At 46.1% G+C, this 9288-nt stretch overlaps 1 protein-coding gene across 1 annotated transcript in view; it reads right to left on the bottom strand.

Moving 5' to 3' along the window:
- The window catches only part of PTPRA (protein tyrosine phosphatase receptor type A), a 553533-nt gene that overhangs the window by 280353 nt on the left and 263892 nt on the right, over window positions 1–9288 (bottom strand). The gene's annotated exons all lie outside the window — the stretch shown is intronic.

Raw genomic sequence — 9288 nt, 5'->3', positions numbered from 1 at the left:
CAGAGCTCCTCTGTAGCAGTGCTGTAAAGACATCGAAGATCTGGGCTCCAGGCTCTCACCTAATGGGAGAAACAGTAAGGAGGAGTGATGGATGTGGAGTAGACATGGAATAGCAGGAGGTTTTGCATGGCTGTGCAAGCAAAAGGTGTGGTGGGACTCATTCAAGTGTGCCAAGGTACATGCATCCTTTGAGATCTGCCCTGCTCTTCTCTCTGCCTTTGCTTGTTTGACATTTTCTCCCCAAAATCAGTGTATTGCCTCTACTTGACCATGTTTCCCATTGCCTATATGCTGTTCTTTCCTTTCACGTGCTGGTTTACAGGAATTCCTCTGGAAGTGCTGCAGATGTGGCCATAACATCTATAACTTCTTGGGTCCTGACATTTGCAACTCCTTCCAGCAACCAGGTAAGTGGGAAGCTGCCTAAACATAGCTGCCTTTTGTAGTTACACCATCTGTAAAATGAACAGCCCCAGGTTTTCTGATGGCAGAGATCAATGTTTTACACAATTCTGCTGTTAGAGTCACTCTTTTCCATGGTGATATAGAAAAGTCCCAATGTAGGATAGTTAAAGGCAAAACAAAAGCCTTATTGCCATTGTGGACACCACCAGGTCACATCAGGTCCGTTCCTGAAGGTTTTATGAGCTGGGACAGATAATTCTCCCCAGGACTGGGGATGGTCCTTGTAGAAGGAGAATGAATCATAGAATCATAGGATTGATGGAATCATAGGATGGATGCAAGACCTCCCCAAAACCCCAATCATCTATTGTTTCTACAAATGTCTCCAGGCTCTCTGTATCTAATAAGCATCTGGAGACAAAGATGCCATTTCTGCAGTGCCAAGTTTCACACCACACTTCGGGTGGTAATTTTGCTCACTTCCCTTAGCAAGATCAGCCCACATTCTCCTTTCTTTGCAACGTCTGTCTCCCTTCCAAGGAAGTGCTTTTCCTCTAATGTGATTAGGAGTGGTGCCCTGCAAGCGGGCTGCCAGGTACCCATTGGCACCCTGCCTAGAAAGCAAGAAGTTGGTGTGGAAAAGTGGATTTTCTGGTGGTGAGAGCAGACTGCACATTGTTCTCACTCCGAAATCCTTTTTGTGGCTGAAATATCTATGTAGTGAGAGAGACAGAGATTCCCCCTCATCTTCACCCTGCTGCAAGGGTGTATTTTACATCGAGTGGGTTTATGAAGGTCGTTGTTCATTTTAGATCTGTTTGGCTACTTGAAAGCTGCTGTAGGCTATGATCCTTCTTTATGCCTTTTGCAGCTACTTGGCCATCTGGACAGCCCCAAAGGAGCATCTGTTCACTTTCTTTTCTTAGTGGGATGGAGATACTCCTCTGTGAGCTACAAGCCTGTGGATTTTGTCCTGTAACTTTGACCCCACAGCGTGGTCATTCTGGTCACTAACAGGGCTTGTTTGTTCAAAGTGGTATTTTAAACCTATTTCTGATGCCTGCTCCCAGAGAAAGCCTTAAATATTCACAGCTAGTTCCAAGCTTTTTCACAGCCTTTCATGCTTCCTCACTACTAGACAAAAAAATCTTTCTTTTTTTCTGATGTTCTGTCCTGCCCTTCCTTAGTGGATGTCAAGAGCATTCAGTCAGTCCTATATGTCACAATGCTTTAGCTACTGGGAAGCTGATCTTTTCCTGACCTCCTAGCCCCATCCCTTCTAAAATAAGTTATCTCAGTTCATTTTAACTGTCCTCATGATGTGTGCTCCCTAGATGCATTAGCCTCCTTCCTGTTTGGGCAGAACATCCAGCTCCCCAAGGTCTCTTTCACTGGGAGGGACCCAAGCCTGGACGAAAAATATTCCATCCAAGACTGGGCTAACGTGAAGCCCATAGCAGTCCTCCAAGATGAAAGCAGTCACTCACCTCCACCCCACAGCAAAAATAGCTAAAAGGAGAACTTTGACACAGCCTTCCTTATTTTTTTGTCCAAATAGTTCAAAGAGTACATCAGCACTGCAGGTAACATAGTAGAGGACCAAAGGACCACCCTCCCGAATGCGGAGGCCAGCTACCTGGTTTAGGAATGTATGAATGCTGGCATGCCCAGGGATCCTATTTCTACTTAATCTTGCTGTTGGTTGCTTCTGCTAATTGCTTGAGACAACCTTCTCCTGTCACGGTGGCTGAATTGCTGGCAGGGTTTATTTCCCCTTTTATCTTCATCCATCTCTCTTTTCTTCCTGAGCTGCAAAGCAAATACGTGCATCTTCATGCATAAAATAGCAGCTTCTCTTCCTTTCTCTCAGTGAAAATAATTCTCACTGTCTAAGAAACCCTTTATTGCCTCCAGGCCATCATGCTGGGGAACACAAACGTGGAAGAAGGACTGAGAGATTCACAAAGGTAGTTAGATATTGATACACTGAATGAGCCTCTTTGCCTTCACTTAGCTTAATTCCAATATGCATGCTCCTTATAACCCAGTGCTGGGCCCTCGTGATGAGTCAATGTTATGATAGTAGGGTGAGTGGTAAAGTAGTGTAAGTGGTAGTTAGATACCAACAGAACAAGGTAGCTCAAAGGCATTTCCAGGCTGGCTTCTCCCCAGGATGCTCATTCCACAGAGAAATCTATGCTTTCCATCCTTTTGCACAGCAGAACCTTTCTCTGAGCTTCCAGAAACAAATTGCCATCTCCACCCTGGGCTGATGCCAACCCCCAGAAGAGCAGAGAAAGGGAAGAGACAGAAAGCAATTTCCAAAACCATGGCTTAGCCATGCCCAAGGCACTGTGAGCTCTCTGCAGGCACAACTGCTCCTCCAATAGATTCCTGCCCTGCAGTGCTTTGCATTCTTGCAATTGGAGAGTTTGTCCTAAAGAAGGACACTCTTCCTTTCCCTGAGAACATTTACAGCTGAAAGAATGATTTGAATTACAAGAGGTAATGGTCTCAATTTATGCCAGGGGAGGTTCAGGTTAGATATTAGGAAAAATTTGCCAGGCACAGGCTGCCCAGGGAGGTGATGGAGTCATCATCCCTGGAGGTGTTGCAGAGCTGTGGGGATGCAGCACTGAGGGACGTGGTCAGAGGGCATGGAGGGGATGCTTGGACTCGGTGATCTTAGAGGTTTTTTCCAACCTTAGTGATTCTAAGAGGCCTGGAAAGAATTGCATAATAGTGGTGAGACTTCTTTCCTTCCATCATTGTGAGGATTACTACATCTCTGGGAACCCGGGACTGTAGTGGCAAAGAATTTCAAACATCCCAGAAAAACCAGGATCCAGGAACTCCATCCTGGCCAATGCTGGAGGCCCCTCTTGGTCCCCCTGGCCCTGCATTGCAGTCCTGTGCTGGGCTATGTCTATGGCTTTCTTGTACTGTGGACACAGAACCAGGTCCAGCACACCAGATGAGGCCTCAGCAGAGCTGAGCAGAGGGGAAGGATCACCTCCCTTAACCTTTTGGCCATGCTTGGCTTAATGAAACCGAGAATCCAGTTGGCAATGGAGAAAGAGGCTAAAGTGCTCGTGGGCAGGTGTGGTGGCTTCTTCCCACCATGACAGATGATGGCATCATGGTCCCCATCACCTCACAATGCCCATTGGTGACTGCAGCCTTTCTCTGTAACCCTGCATACCCTTCTGTCACACTCAAACACCCTTACAGTAATCCTGCATTCGCCTCAATTTCTTTTCTGCCCTCTGAAGAACTAAAACAGTTGCTCAATATGCATTTCTGGTGCTCTAATGACTGCAGATACTCAAGTCTTGGGGGCTTTAGTGGGACTGTTTGATTATAACATCTGTGCACTAAAAACACAGGAGTGCCAGCAGTGAATCATGTGCACAGTGTGATGCTGGATGGGGCAGGAGCTGCTGAGCAGCTTGTTATGGGTTCAGTCCTGCTGTGCTGGAAGAAATTGGCTGCTTAACTCAGTGTTGGGTTTTACGTAGGCATGGTGGGTTTCCATCTGTTCTCCCATGCCATGTGTGGGTGCACTGCTGTAATTCCATCATCTGATGGGGTGTGGGGGATCTGAGGGCATGGTGGGATATTGGCACCATGCGTTGGAAGGGCTGGAGGTTCCATTAAGCTGCAGATATCTCACACATAGGCAGGCAGCAAAGACTTTCTTCTCAGATGTCCCAAACAAACCTCTGGCTTCATTGTAAAAGCCCTGAAATCTGGATGAAGTTTGGTTTGGGAAGGCTTTCTTAGCTCTTTTCCCCTCTGGGGTCAAGTTGGTTGTCATCATGGAAGTTAGCTTAAAAAAAAATCAGATCTTCCATATATTCTTTTTATATTTCTGTGACTCCAGAGAAAAGACTTCTTTCTGATTTAGAGAGGGATGGATGCCCCATCCCTGGAGACACTCTAGGTCGGGCTGGATGGGGCTCTGAGCATCCTGTCAAGCTGTGGATTTCACTGTCCATTCATAGAATCGTAGAATTACTCAGGTTGGAAGGGACCTCAAGGATCATCAAGTCCAACCACAGCCTAACATACTATGGTTAGTAGCTCTAACAACCCTCTGCTAAATCATATCTCCAAGCAGGGGTATTGGAACAGATGATCTTCAAGGGTCCCTTTCAACTCAAATGATTCTTTGATTTGTGACCACTGTAAAAACTCTTGAAGAGGACCTTGGCTTTCCCCTGGAAGCTCTGGTTCTCCCATGGCAGCTCTGCTGAACTCTGCTCTCTCCCTGTGTCCCTGGGAATATGTTCACTGTGAAAGACATGTAGTTGCACTCAAAAGATTTCACTCAAAACTTACGTATATAAATATGTACATAAATTATGTATATAAAAACGTGAACTCCAAATATGGCACAGAGCATCAAATGGTGACTGAGATCATGGTGAAAGAGATCTTTTCTAAGCCGAAATATTAGTGCTGAATAATGAACCCAAAGAAAATCCAGCTGTGGGCTGACGTACAGTGATTGGTTGTACACACAGTCAGTGCTCCAGATGTGTGCACTTAGATCAGCGCAAAGCAGTGCAAATAGGGATCTTTGAAGTGTGGGTGAGGAGGAAGTTTTTCACCCAGAGGGTGGTGAGGCACTGGAACAGGTTGCCCAAGGAGGCTGTGGATGCCCCATCCCTGCAGGCATTCAAGGCCAGGCTGGATGTGGCTCTGGGCAGCCTGGTCTGCTGGTTGGTGACCCTGCACATAGCAGGGGGTTGGAACTGGATGAGCACTGTGCTCCTTTTCAATCCAGGCCATTCTGTGATCTCTGTCCATCTGTCCACCCTGTCTCTGTGTCCATCCCACTGCTACTAACTTTTGAACCTACTGGTCAAGCAAATGCTCAGCAAAACGTCACAGATGAGGTGAAGGGTCTTAGAAATAACTTGGCAGGCACCATGACTGGTGGAGGAGAGAAACCCACCTTATGCCTCAGCTCGTGCCTGCTTTAATAGGATTAACCACTGATAACTTGGTTCTTGCAGCTTTGAGTTTGTTATAAGCAGCAATTGCTGTAGGGAGGTAAGCAAACCTGGAGAAGTGGCATCTTCTCAAAATGTGCAGAGGTTTTAAATTTCTCTTTATCCACTTTATCAAGTGGCAAAGGATGAATCAATCTCTGTGTGTGCTTTTCAGTTTTCAAGGGTAAAGAATGTGTGATTCTCCCATGGCAGCAGGGGCCCAGGGAGGGACAGGGAGTGGGTTCAAATCCCTGAGCAGATTTTAACTTCTGCAGCAAAAATTCCCAATTTTGCCTGAACCCAGGCAGGACCAAGAGAGAGAATTCAGACCCCTACAAATTCCCCTCTGAAGCCCTTTCTGCAAAGCTGCTTTCATTTCCAAGCTACTCCGGAGATACAAAAATACCAGGAGGATATTTGCAGTCTAACATGAAAGCACTTTTTTTCAAGCAGAGAAAAATTATTTGATTTCTTTTTTTTCTTCTTTTTTTTTGTGCTCTGCCCAAAGAACGTGCCACCATTTAGACCTCGTGCCAAACCCCTCTTATTCACATGTATTCCCTGGAGGGGACTGACAAAGCCTTCCATTACCAAACAGCATTTTGGCACTGGCACCAAACCATTGCCAAGTTGGAAGGACTGAAAATATATAAGGATATATGGAAAGGGGCTGAGAAGGTGCCACCAACCAAAGGCGCCTTTGGCTTCAACTCTACTCTTGTTGAATAGAGTAGTGCAAATAAATTTTCACTTTCACTAAATTTCAAGTGGAGTCTGGGTTGGATCTTATCTAGATCTTGGAAATGATAGCTGGATTTGATACAGCACTGCTGCAGATATATGACCCACCCTTAAAAATGCATTGATTTTTTTTCCCTTGACCCCTTTTCTGCCTGGAAAGCGTCCCACCGGGTCCTGACCTCTGCTACCTCTTGGCAGTAAAACTGCAATACGAGTTTTAATAAACACAATTATTTTTGGCTTCGTTGTATTTCTAAGGGAGTTTCAGACAACATAAACTCAGGTATAAAACCCCAGGATATCTGAGACAGACAAAATAGAAGAGCTCTGCATGTGGCAAATACAATCTGACAGCTGCAAAATAAGAAATCCCTGGCTATCAAGGGATCGGAGCTGAAATCAAGCTGTAGCCATAATCTCTGGGTTGTAAAGAAAGGGATTTAAGGAGCTCTGGAAGGGAGGTTTATCACCACATTGCACATTTTCCATCTTTGCAGCCAGTCAGATGGAGCAAACTACTGCCCACGGTGATCCCCATTCCCAAAGTATCTGGGGCTGGGATAACCTTTATGGAAGTGCCATGGCTGTAACAGCTGCCCTGAGTCTCCCTTTTTTAATCTGGCTGAGACCAAGTGCCTTTAATTAATGAGGAGGGAATAGGATGAATTAAACCTTAAGGTCTGAGTCATTAACAATTGAAAGCATTTAGAGAAGTCTCATCCCCTGCAGCATGGTGTTATTGTTAATTATAATGATCAAGCTGCAGATATTCCTCAGGATCCATAGCAAGGTGTTAAATATTGCAGGGGAATAAATGTTCACCTTCAAACAACAAGAAATGCATTAAATGTTATCAGTCCCTGTATGTCCCAGCATAAAGAATCGATGTGCAGACACTCAACTTTTGCCAGACCCTTTGGAAAGCTGGGAGGATGACCCTTGTGCCCACCAAAACCACAGCCAGCAAAATACAGAGCATGCTCCACAATTAATAGATGCACTGGGGATTGGGACTGCCTTCCTTCAGAGTTCCATCATAAAACCATAGAATCATTAAGGTTGGAGAAGATCCCCAGATCCAAGTCCTGTCCTACCCCACCATGCCCACTGCCATGTCCTTCAGTGCCACATCCCCATGGTTCTGGAGCACCTCCAGGGATGGTGACCCCACCATTCCCTGGGCAGCTGTGCCATTGCCTGACCATTCTTTAGGAGAAGAAATTTTTCCTCCTATCCAACCCAACCATCCCCTGGTGCAATGTGAGGCCATCACCTCTCATCCTATTGCTGTGCACTGGGGTGGAAACCTTCCTGCTCACCTTGAAGCCAGTCCAAAGCTGGGGCTCAGTTGCTTCTTCCCCAAGGTTTTTTCCCCATCCCTCTTCCCAACTCCAGCTCTTCCTCCAGCCTGAACACTGCTCCTCAATGAACAACTGAGGGCAGACTACAAGGTCTGCAGTTGCATGGATCATTTTTTTTTTCCTCTTTCAGACAGAGAGACTACTTGCTGTTTTCTCCAGTCACACCCCATCCCCAGGTCTGATTTTAATTAAATTTCCTGTGCCAGCTGGAATGCTGGCTGCTTCAGCACTCCACGACAAGGTTAGCTATCCAAAACAGAGCTGGCTTTTCACCTCAGATCAGAAATTCCCATTTCATAACTCACATTTTCCCAGCTTTCAATAAGAGAAGCAACACAGAGTGCTCATCGGGGCCATCGATTCATTGGATTCATCCATTCTACATTTCTGCTCAGGCACTACCCTGTATTTTTCCTATTCCTTTATTCCTTTATATCACCAGTTACCATTCCAAAGCTCAAATTTGTCCAGCAAACCTGGAGCTGTCACCCAGATACACATATTCAGAGATTTTCCGTGCAGCAATGCATTTTGAAAACCTGTTTATGATTTCACTGACTTGAATTTCTCAGCATTGCTCCTTAAGGACTGTCATTTCGGGGTCCTGCTTTGCCTTCATCTTCTCCTTGATCTGAACTGACATACGCGCTCTTGTTCCAAGCTCATTTTGGATTGTGGCCTCTGAAACTTCTTCATTTATTTCAGAAACACTGTTCAGAGCACTTCCCACATGACTCACAGTGTTTTTGTGTGCCCTGCTTCGTTACACGTTACACCAGTAATCTTTTTCCCAGCTGAAGCCATCACTCATTTTGCATCACCGTCTGAGTTATCGGCACAAATGTCACGGCCAGGAAGAGCCCTTTAGGATGATGCTTCGTATCCCACGTGGCATTTTGGGCTCAGGGGATGACCCGTGCTTTGGGATGGGCAGCACTGCACCACAATCCCTGTGCAAATGGGAGATGATGACTGCGTCAACACAACACGCTTCTCTTGGCTTCCCAGCGCCTCCTCTTCCCCTCACCCACCCACCCACTCACGCTCTATTTTTTTAAGCCCTCAGAGAACCGACCAGGGTAGAAATAAATATATCTTACGTATCACTGAGAGAGCAGAGAAAAAGCAAAGCGATCGTGGCCAGAAAGTCTGCAGAGCTCAGGAAGACCCGTGGTTTGCAGTGCATCAGAGAACGCATGCTGCCTCTCCAGTGCTTATCTCATCGAGGCAGAGCTATCGTGCCTCTCCCACACACCAGCCCTCCTGCAGCCCAGCAGAGTCTGAAGCACAAAATGGCCTCACACTTAAAAGGGAATTATTTATTTATCCCGCTGCGAGATGTTTTTAATTAAGGTTGCAGCCAGAATTCAGCTCGGTATTCGTAACCGGCATTAAGATGCCTAATTATTGATTCAAAAGCCTATGAAATTTGGATGGGCTGTTCTACAAAGTGCTGCTGTTATTGTAATTACGTTGGGTAGGATCAAATTCCTGGAGTGACATCCTCACCCAAAAGGAGCCAGTGATAGGGGTTCCATTGACTCACTTTCCAGCTGCCCCTCGCTTTGCCTACAGGGAACAGGAAGGTCCTAAGTGTTCGTCTCCTGGAGCCAAAGGAACCTTCACCACCATGGAAATCACTGAATCATAAAATGATTTCAGTTGGAAGGGACCCTTAAAGGCTGTCTGGCCCAATTCCCCTGCAATAACAGGGACACCCACGGCTCCATCAGGTGTTCAGAGCCCCATCCAGGCTGACCTTGAACATCTTCAGGGTTGAGGCA

The sequence above is a fragment of the Lagopus muta genome, chromosome 4 (assembly GCF_023343835.1).
Source record: "Lagopus muta isolate bLagMut1 chromosome 4, bLagMut1 primary, whole genome shotgun sequence".
Lineage (NCBI taxonomy): Eukaryota > Metazoa > Chordata > Aves > Galliformes > Phasianidae > Lagopus > Lagopus muta.
Note: the sequence above shows the minus strand (reverse complement) of the source record. Positions and strands in the feature narration are given on the sequence as shown.